This window comes from Cricetulus griseus, chromosome 2 (genome assembly GCF_003668045.3).
Source record: "Cricetulus griseus strain 17A/GY chromosome 2, alternate assembly CriGri-PICRH-1.0, whole genome shotgun sequence".
Classification (NCBI taxonomy): domain Eukaryota; kingdom Metazoa; phylum Chordata; class Mammalia; order Rodentia; family Cricetidae; genus Cricetulus; species Cricetulus griseus.
Window position 1 is genome coordinate 280,540,182 of NC_048595.1, and position 11,241 is coordinate 280,551,422.

Consider the following 11,241-nt stretch of genomic DNA (forward strand, 5'->3'; position numbering starts at 1 on the left):
AGATTTTTAATGCTTCAAGGAAAAAAAGCCTAAATTACAGCAGGATTTTAACAAATAACAAAAGCAGCCAAGAAAGAGATGGCAATGACTATATATAGTATAGAGATGGATTTCTGATGGAGAGCATATGATTATGGGCCAGAAGGATTTGTATGACAAATTACTTTCCCGCTAAAGGACTGTTATAAGATGATGAAAAAGCACAAGTTTCTATATGTTAAAGGCTTTTGACAGTTAATGCAGAATGGTATGGATTTTAAAAAATCTCCTGCTTAGTTGCATCATGTTTGTCAAGAAAAATGCTTGTAATTCTCTCTGTGTAGTGTGGTCTTTAACTTCTTAATAATGGGGTCTTACCAAGTCAAGATGGATGTAATAGCTGTCCTTCTCAACATTTATTCATTAGAAGTGTCTAGTCTTTAATATTATGACACAAAGTGGTCTACATAATTCATTCCTTTGAGCCTACACAATTCACCAAACAATCCAGTGACCTAAAAATCTTTGCAAAATAGCCTCATAATAGTTTTACGAAGTCCCTGAATTTGATTTTAGGAGGCCACATTCATGGGTATCCCAGGCTGTGAGTTGGTCACCCCGAAAGTTCCATGACAGAGTAAACCACTCTCTGTTCCTCAAGTCTGGTGTAAGTGACTTTCTGAGTTTTCAGTAGTCACCATTAGAATCCCAAAGCAATGAGGATCAAGGGCTTTGGTAAAAGCCACTATGTTCATCTTTGCCTTCACGTTGTCCTTGTCCCAGGGTGCAGCACAATGGGACAGTTCTAAAAGGATCTCCTAGCATCAAAGAAGTTATGGAGACCTTAGAGTTTGAGCTTTGGGTCATTTCACAGAAAAATACTATTTGTCCAGCAGACAACAAGAACGAGTGGAGACACAGGGCTCATAAAACTCCCCGACATCACTAGAAGTAATCCCTAAAGAGTTACAACTGCCAACAACAAAAAGGAGCTATTGGCTATATTTATGTTCTTAAATACTTGACAAAAATAGTACAACTGAAAATAATATGAAATTAGTAATTGACCAGTTGTAACCAGGATTCTCATCATGACTTAGTTCAACTAGGAGAACTAAGTTCCCAAAGCCCTCTAAATTATAATTCCTCATTTGTGATCTAAATTATTCCCAACTCTACCTCTATCAGCTTCATTGATGGCTTTGCATTAGGCTTTTCCTCCACACCAACCTCTCACTAGATTCACAGACCTTGTGTCTCAGAATATCAGTATATTGTTGGGACAGATGATCAAGGCTGTCCCTGAATACTAGGATGGGGACAGCCCCAGCCCTGACTCCATATTTTCAGGATTAGCTCCAGTTATTAAGCAGGTGATTTATTTCATCCTAATTTTTTTCCACAGGATGTAAGGCCATGGTGGTTGTCTGGACCAGGTCCTCTCTGGTTCTCCTCTCCCTACAACTGTATTTAAGTTACAAGGCCTGTCTCTGTGGGTTTGTAGGAAGAGAGGTAGTAGTACTCCAGCTGCAGAAGTTCAAACAGCTCATTTCTGTAGAGCTTCTTGGAGAGTTTTGTTAATTCTTTCAGTGATTGTTTGAGGAAGCATACCATCAAACACGTGCAGACTCTAATGAATAACTGTAATCTGAGGTTCTTATGTCAAGTTGTAAACCCCTTATGGCGCTATGAAACTCATCTAAGAAGACATGAGCTGTCCCCTCTTTAAACAGGAACATAAAAATGGTCCAGAACTCAAGGTCAGGTAATATCTCCTAACTAGTATAAAAAACGCTCATTCTCTCTTAGGAATGTCACCTGTTGAGACTTCACGAGCTGTGTTTTGATCCACAGTGTCTTTCTCATGTGTGTACATACTAATGTATGTATATTTGTTCATGTATTTATACCTATGGAGACTAAGCATTATTGGAAAGCCATGAGCACTGTGTTTTGAGCCAGTCTGCACTGGAAGTCACCAATTCAACTAGTCTGGCTCATGAGGAATCCCCATGATGCACTTCTCTCTCTGTCCCCTATACTGGGATTATAAGTGTGTGTCATCATAGTGTACATGGGTTAGGGGACACGTGTGTACTCATGTCCTCATGCTTGTGAGGGGCAAGCCCTCTATGACTGAGCTATCTCTTGGTCGCTCGTTCCTCACTAAAATGTTTATGTCATTTTTGGTCTACTGAATGTGACATTTCTATAGCTATGCCGAGTTCCCCTGTAGTTCCTGGCACGACAGTGCCCTCCAGGACTGTTGCTCTCACACCTTCCTAACCTCAGGCTTCTGGGTCCCTGGATCCCTAGGGGCAGCACTGTTTTAGGGCTTATCCCTTCCTTAGTCTGTCACTCATCTTTCTTACAAAGCTATCAGTTTTCTGAATTGTCTTTGGTATAGTATAAATTCTTAGTATGAAATAATTCTATATCCATTTCATATATAAATAATCATAGATGTGTGATCTTGGGTTCAAAAAGTCTTCATTCTGTGCTACTATTTACTTTTGCTAGCCTACTCCTCATGAGAGCCTGAATGGATGCCTTCTGGGTCCCCAACACCCTGCTCCGATGTCATCCTGAACCTTGTACAATGACATAGTGGTGGGAAGCAGGCACTGGATCAGTGGAGTAGGCTTAGTCTCTGTTGTCCAGTGTTTGCTAGGGATGCTGAATTTCATATATCGCACCAGAAGTTTCATGTGTTTGACAAAATTTGTGTATTTCCAATTTTTTGGCCAATGGACTTTTACTCACTGTACTCCTAGATTATTATAGTAGTGAAATCCTGAACAAGTGAACTATGCTTGGAGAACAAGTGCTCACATATGTGTCTGAATTTTCAAGCTCCATTCATTTCACTGGGTGTGATTGTCAAGTAGGCCCAATTACATTTGATAACTGGTCATCATGGGCCCTTTTATTCTAGTCTTGATTACTAATATAAAGTCTCAGACCACACATTATACCCTACACAGTTGCATATATATTTAGATTACATAATGGCTTTAAAAGAGTCAAAGAGATGCCAGCATAGATTACAGGGACCAGACTGAGGCAGAGACAGAGAGATGATAGACACACAGAGAGACTCAATTCAGGCATTAGATGGGCTGATCGGGAAGGTATTGGAGAGCTGCAGGGTTGCAGGGTTGCCCCAGCCAAAGGATTTACTGGATGGTGAAGTGAGATGCAGGACCACAAGATCCAGCAGGTGAGATGCAGAACTCATTAGAATGGACCAGCAGATGAACTGTAGGAAACGGTTTGAAGTAGGAGTCATTAGCAATGCGGATGGAGCCGAAGCCTTGAAGATGCCCTGGAGTTCTCTGCCTGCTGGTTCCATGACACACTAACAACCAAACGGCATGTTGGTGGGGCCCTAACTGTTGCAGTACTAGGAGTCCTCTCAGGGGTCAGGGTGAGGGGGTCAGATACATTCTCAGGCCTGGTTCTCTGATAGGCATTTGTGCTCACTGCCTCCAACCTATTTTGATAACTGTCTAGGTGAAATATTTTTACTTTTAGATTTAAGTTAATCATCAGACTAAGCTTTTTGGATGATTTCTGGGCAGGCATTTGTCTGTCTGCAAAGTGAGGTGTCATGTTGTCCAAGCTCTTCATTGCACTCATTACAGAGCCAACTGCTGTAGGTAAAATGGAGTCACCCATGGTAAGGCCCTGTTTTGCACAATGAGGAGTATCTTAGAGCCAGGCCCAGCTTCATGTCCACAGACAAAGCTGTCAGAATGAGAAAGGAAAAGGAACAAGGCCAGAAGAAATCCCTGACAACAACAGGATCATTGCACTTAGATGCCCTGGTGAGTGAGGTTGTGAGGACCATCGCTTCCAGGGAAAAAAAGTGGTTGTTTCCCAGAAGGGAAGTTCATCCACTATTATGTCTAGAATTTCTTCCTGCTGACTGAGGGATCCTCTTCATGAAAACACTACAAGGTGTTTGTGAAACTTACCTGTGTCACTTGTCTTGTACAATAGTACCTGACTATCTCCCCGAAACTCTCACTCTTTGTCACCCTGACCATGCCCTTTGTAGGCGTGGTCAGGCCCCTAAGTGGGCAGCTTCCCCATATATATATATATATATATATATATATATGGGAAGATGTGTCAGAAATTAGGTCCCCACTAATCTGCCACCTCAGCACATCTCCTGTCCCCATGGGTTATGTAAACCAAAGAACACACTGGACAGCAGAGGGGAGAGTGTTGGGTCACACACTTTACGGTCAGAAGCCACGGGCAGTTCAGGACTCTCTGTTGTCTCTGAAGCAGGAACCTCTGATTTTACGGGGCAGGTGCTCTGGGGTATGGGCACCAGTTCTGTGATACAGCATACACCTTAATCAGGGTCAGAAGATTATTAGGTCAGGGGCCTAAGCAGGTCTCCCATTCATCAATGGAGTTTCTCATGAAGAGACAGATATAGTATGGATTCCCAATTTGGAAATATTTACTACCTGACTTTTATAGAAAAACTCATTTCTGCCTAAATGAACCCCATTATCTGATGCTGCCTCCCCAGGAGTTGAACTAGATCAGTCTGGGATGCAGGGACGAAGCTTCCACATGCTCCTACTCCACCACTGCACTGATCTCCATAGTGGAGGTGGTGCCCATTTCTCTTCTTTGGGTGGTGTGGCGAGAGGGGGGGGTTGCTGGAGAGCTTCTTCAGTTGGGGGTGTAAATGTAGACAGCTAGTGAAGGAGGGGCTTAAAGCTCTGTCTGAGTGGAGTAGTGAGGCAAGGCAGGGAAGGGAGGGGAGCTGGGTCAGGGGTCAACAATAAACCAAGTGGGTGGGCAGAATATCTCTGTGTGGTGGCACAGGCCCTCAATTCCTGCAGTTAAGCAAATTTGTGGTTCAAGGCCAGCTTGGGCGACATGGTGAGGTCAAGGCTAGCCTGGGCTACAGAGTAAACTCCTCCATCAAAAGACCAGAGGTTTGGGGGAAGGGGTGGGAATATGTGGAGCAGCTGCTGGTACAGTATACTGAGAATTTTAGAAGGAAAGGGCCCAGGCAATGCCTGAGAGCTAGAATTGGTACAGAGTGAAGGGTTGGGGTGAGGGATAGAAGGAACTTGAGACCTGGACTCTTCTGGAAAGAGTCTTGAGCTGAGGAAACCCTGTCCTCCCACCCTGCTCCTCTGTTTGCCCCATTCTAGTCTGATGTTCGGAACTCACTGGTTAGCCTAAAACACAGAAAACTCTGTGCCACCCTCCCCCATGTAGGATCCCAGAAACTCACCAGCTAGCTCTGAACACAGACAAACTGTGTGTCTCCAACCCCCTTAACTGCCCCAGGCTGTCCAGTTCCCATAGGATCCCTGGAAATCACCATCCATCCCTGCACACAGACAGACAGACAGACAGACAGACAGACAGACAGACAGACAGGGCAGTCAGCAGGGAAAGAAGCAGGGTCAGCTGGCAGTAGATGAGCTTGCTGGCTGCAGGCAGCTCCTTGGTTTCTTCTCTAGACTGGGGCTCAATGTAACTGTAATGACAGGAAAGGCTCAGTCACTCTCTGCTCATAGCCCAGCCCCAGGAAACACTGTGAAACTTAGTGAATTTGAGAGTATTTCTCCTCTTTGGTGCAGTCAAAACAAGTTTCTAGTTCTTGTTTGTCTAGATCCTTCAGATTCACCCCAGGGTCCCAGCAGGCTGATCCCTATTCCCTGTGGGTTTTTATGTGGCTACTCCCTTGGCTGAAGTCTTAGGGCTGGAGGGGGTGTTGAGGCGGGAGAATGGACAGAGGCAGGGGTGGGGACCAAGCAGGAGGGGCTCCAGGCTTCTGAATCCACACCACCCAGATTCTCACTCACCAAACAGGTCCTTCGGAACTCTCTGCATCAAACCTGGACAGAAAGCCAAGAAAGTGGCCTTAGGCAGCTGCAATCAGAAAGGGAAGTAACCCTGGCCAAAGTGCACATGCATTTGTGGGGTTTCCCTGCTCCCTTGCCCCACCTTCGTGGCAGACACGCTCTCCTCCCAATCACTTGCCTCTTGCCTATGGCCTAGGGATCCTGTTCACTCCTCTCTGACTGTGGCAACCCATCTTCCTGCCCCTCCTGCCCCCACCTCCTCTCTCTCCCTAACTTCATCTCCATCTCCTGGCTCCTTATATTAGTCAGGATTCTCTGGAGTAACAGAACTTATAGAATGAATGTCTCTCATATATAATGGAGATTTATTGGAATGATTTACAGGCTCCAGTCCAGCTAATCCAAAAATGGCTGGCTGTGAATGCAAAGTCCTAGAGTCCAGTACTTACTCAGTCACAAGGCTGGATGTCTCTGCTGCTGGCCTTTATTGTGTGCTGGGATCCTGAGAAGCAGGCTGTAATGCTAGGGAAGGAATGGGTGTACCTGCAAGGTGAGGACAAGCAGGCCGAGAGTTAAAGCTTCCTTTGTCTATGTACTTATATAAACTTCAGGGAAAGGTAGGTCCAGATGAAAGGTGCGACTTCTTGCTTCAAGATCTGACTTAAAGGCACGTGTCTTCCTATTCCAGAGGTCCGGATGAGGAGTGACTCACCCACCCAAAACTAAGCAAAACATCTCCCAGGTGTGCCCTCCATTTCTGGATTGGAGTCCATTCCAGATATAGTCTAGTGGACAACACATAGCACCACACCCTCATAGTCTTTTCTTTTTGTATGTCTTAGGAAAACATAGGAGGTTTGGTCCCCTGAAATCCAGATAAGATATCTCAGAAAGGGGCCTACCTGCTAAGTCACCTGTCCTCTTGATCAGCAAGACTGCCCTAGTTAATTTTCACTTTAGTTACTTGCCTGCCTTAATTACTTAGTTACATTTGCTTGTGACTAACCACCATGAACAAGGCATCTTAAAAAAAAAGGCATCTAATTGGGCTCCTGCTTTCAGAGGGCTGGAGTCGATAATGGCAGAGCCTAGCAGGGCAGCAGAAACAGCAGAGGTCACATCTGGATCCTGGAGTAGGAGGCTGGGAATGGATCTTTAGAAATCTCAAAGGCCTCCTCCAGTGACACACCTCCATCTCCTAATCCTTCCCAAATAGTTCCTCCAATTAGGGACCTAGTGTTCTAACCTCTGAGGCTATGGGGTCCATTTTCATTCAAACACAGAGATTTGGGGAGAACTTGGGGGGTTGGACTCTAAGCAGCATATTTACAGCCTCTTATTTTTAATTTTATAATTTTTTAAATTTTGGAAACCATCATATTTTACATATCAATCCTCCCATTCCCTGTCCCTCCCATCCTCCCATGCCCCACACTGACCCCCTACCCACTACCCCCTACCCTCCACCCACTCCATAAGGATAGTGAGGCCCTTCATGGGGGACCATCAAAGTCCTTCACATCATTTGCAGGAGGGCCTAGGACCTCTTTCTTGTGTCTGGGTGGCAATAGTATCCCTCCATAAGGAATGGGCTCCCAAAGTCCATTTGTGCAATAGGGATAAAGACTGGCTCCACTGTTAGAGGTCCCATAGACTGCCAGGCCTCCTAGCTGGCACCCACAGTCTGAGGGCTTGTTTTGGTCCGATGCTGGTTCCCCAGCTTTATGACTACAGTCTTTGTGCTCTCACTAGTTCAGGTCAGCTGCATTTGCAGGTTTCTCCAGCAGGGTCTTGGCTCATTTGCTCATCCCTGCTTCCTCTCCACAGCTGGATTCCAGGAGTATGGCTCAGTGTTTAGCTATGGATGCCTTCTTCTAAGGGGCTACGAATGGCAAACAAGGTAGCCATCTATTTCATATAGGTAGGGTAGTAAGGGTATCAAAGGCAGCCTCTCCTTCACTGCCTAGATTCTTAGTTGGGGTCATCCCTGTGGATCCCCGAACATTTCTCCAGTGCCAGACCTCTCTCTAAGCTTATTCTGGCTCCCTCTATCAAGGCATCTCCTTTCTTTCTCTCCTCTATTCCTCCCCTGTCTCAGTCCACCTGATCCCTCCTTTCTCCTCCTCTCCCCTTCTCCTCCACACCCCTTCCCACCGCCTTTCTCTCTCCCACCCACCGTGCTCCCAATTTGCTCAGGGGTTTTTGTCCTCTTCCCCTTCTTAGGGGACCATGTGTTCTTCTTTTGGAGTATTCCTTGTTTCCTAGTTTCTCTGGCAGTATGGATTGTAGGCTGGTAGTCCTTTCCTCTCTGTCTAAACATCCATATATGAGTGAGTACATATCCTGCTTGTCTTTCTGTGATTGGGTTACTTCACTCAGGATGTTTTCTTCCAGTTCCATCCATTTGCCTGCAGATTTCAAGATTTCATTGTGATGTGTGTGTGTACATGTATGTGATGTTTTCATGTAAGTTATAGAATGGCCATAGAAGGATAAGGAATCCACACATGGAAGCCTCACTAAGGTTAGAGGTAGAGAGTTGGTTCAGATGCAGTTGGCCAGACAATATAGTAAGGAGCCAGCTGGAGAGCTGGGGACTAACAGGGCTTAGCTGGGTTCAGGCTTGAATGGAACTGCAGGGGGTGAAGTGCAGGACCATGGGAGGGGGGAAAAGGGGAGGGGAGGGACAGAGTTAGATGGATACACAGCATGGTTAGGAATTGAAGCATGTGCTAACCCTGAGTTGAAGCACAGCAGACAATAAGTTCTCTGCTTGTTGGTCTCTTGATACAGACACGGGAGTCTGTTGTGAGGTTAGTGGTGGGCATCACCATTGTTGTGCTAGGCTGTGTAGTGGAATATTATTTCAACTATGTAAAGATGTGTTACATTTGTTTATGCCCCGAATATTACTTTAACTATGTGAATTGTGTTACACTTGTTTCTGCTGCCTTTTTAAGGTTGTATAGATGTGTTACATTTGTTTCTGCTACATTGTTAAATTACTTAAATATGTGTTGCTGTTTCACCTTGCCTGCATAAGGCAACTGACTTGTCTAATAAAAAAGCTGAATGGCTAATAGTTTGGGTGAAAGAGGGAAAGGCAGGATGGTGGGCAGAGAGAATATCTAAGAGGCGAAATTTAGGCTCAGAGAAGAGGAGAGAAGAGAAGGGGGAGAGAGAGAGGGATTCACCCCTGGTAAGACCCAGGCAGCTGCCAGCAAGGCAAACATGGAAACAGCAGGAAAGTAAGATATATAAAGACAGAAAAAATAAAGGTAAAAATCACTAAGGCAAAACATAGACGAAGAGAAACAAGTTAACTTAAATGATGAGTTAGTAACATATGAGCATATAATTAGGCTTAGCTTTCATAGCTAATAATAAGTCTCCATGTCATGATTTGGAAATTGGTTGGTGTCCATGTCCACAAATGTCTGTTACATGTGTGCTCTTCTTGTGGGCCCAGGTGAGAATGTTGTTCCTAGGTCAGGCTATGATGTTTGATAATTTCTCAGGTCTGATTTTTCAGAAGTTGTCTTATTTAGGGTTTCTATCGCTGTGATGAAACACCATGACAAAAGCAAGCTGTGGAAGAAAGAGTTTATTTGGTTTACACATCCATGTTGTATCCATCACTGAAGGAAACTAGGACAGACACTCAAGCAGGGCAGGAACCTGGAAGACAGAGCTGATGCACACACCACGGAGGGTACTGCTTTGCTTTCTGACTTGCTCCCCTTGTCTTGTTCCATTGCTTTCTTATAGAGCCTGGGACCTTCATCCCAGGGATGTCACTACCCACAGTGGACTGGGCCCTCTGCTGTCAACCACTAATTAAGAAAATGCCCTACAGCTGGGTCATGGTGATACATTTTCTCAACTGTAGTTCCCTCCTTTCAGATAGCTCTAGCTTGTGTCAAGTTGACATAAAATATCCAACACAGTTGATTTTGAAATGTCCCCATTCTCATGTGTCTAATTGATTTTTGATATGTCTATAAATGATGTCTTTCACTTTTAGGAATAAGACATGTATCTGACTTTGCCTTATGGGTGGTGCTAGACAGAAGGCATGTCTGTGTGTACAGGAGATGCCCAGGCATCAACTTGTTGCTTGTATAATGGAGCCACCTTGGGGAAGACCCAGCCTGAAAGCCATCATTTTACACAACAAGGAGTAACCTAGAACAGGGAATAGCTTGATCTCATCATGGTCATACTCTAAGAATGAGAAAGGGACCAGGAATAAAGCGAGATGGAGTCACTGGTGACAATGATCTGTTACATCTTGATAAAGTGATAGAGGAGGCCTGGAGACTGTCAACTTAAATATTTAAATATTTCACAGATGTTTGGTCAGAGTGAAATGGCAGATTCCCAACATCATCAGATGTTTTTCTTTCCTGGCTGTGATGCAGAAGAGGAGTAGCAGAGGCAGCTGTTGGCAATGATTGTAGATCAGACTGCAGATGAGGAAGCTGAGGAGTATTGTGGAGAAGCACCTGGTAATGGAAAGGGGGTGTCAGTTACAGTGGCACCTGCACATCTGCAGCCTGCTCTGATTCATTTCAGATGGGTGATCTCCCCACTTCACAGACCGTGCAGCTCAGCTTTGCCAGTGTTGCCTCTCTCTCTCTCTCTCTCTCTCTCTCTCTCTCTCTCTCTCTCTCTCTCTCTGTGTGTGTGTGTGTGTGTGTGTGTGTGTGTGTGTGTGTGTGTGTGTGTATTTACTTCAAACCTTTCTGCCATTTTTTCCTTCAGATGAAAATGCGGTTTTGACATATATTTAAAAGAGATTTATTAACATCAAAACTGGTGAATGATTAGTCAAATATCTGTATTGCAGGTGAAGTTGGCTTTTTATTTTACTTTTAATGTGTCTTTGTGGTTTTTTTTGAGACAAGGTTTTGCTTTGTGGGCCAAGCTTGCTTAGAACTTCCCGTGTTCCACAGGGTCTTCCCTGTTTCTCAAGTGTTGTGATTACAAGTGTGTGCAACCCTGCCCAGAGTTCACAGTTTATTAAAAGCTTCTTGAATACTTCCCTAGCACGGGAGACCTCATGATCATGTTGGTGGTATCCCCAGGGCAAGGTTCACCCATTGCACTTGCAGTGTGCTGACCCCCGAGAGTTCCCCCAAATAGGGAAACTGGACTGAAAACTGCATGGTTCAACCTCTCTCTAGGGCAAAAATTTAAAAAAAATTATCTTGAAATAATTACACCTCCTCAAAAAACTAAAAGAACAAAATAAAACACAGAGCTTCGTATTATCTAATATTAGATAGAAATCTTTTTTACTAAGCATGCTTTTAGGGCAGGTTTGAAATACTAATAGAAAATCAGCATCATGGCCATCTTCATCACACTTTGTGTGCTCGCTCCACAGCTGCATATGGCAAAACCTAATGGTGTT

General features: G+C 44.6%; 1 non-coding gene across 1 annotated transcript; it reads left to right on the forward strand.

The window, feature by feature from the left end:
• The first annotated feature begins 10,862 nt into the window (after window positions 1-10,862).
• On the forward strand, window positions 10,863-11,021 carry LOC113834265. The gene has a single exon (XR_003482663.1). It is a non-coding gene; the product is annotated as a U1 spliceosomal RNA (small nuclear RNA).
• Window positions 11,022-11,241: the final 220 nt, after the last annotated feature.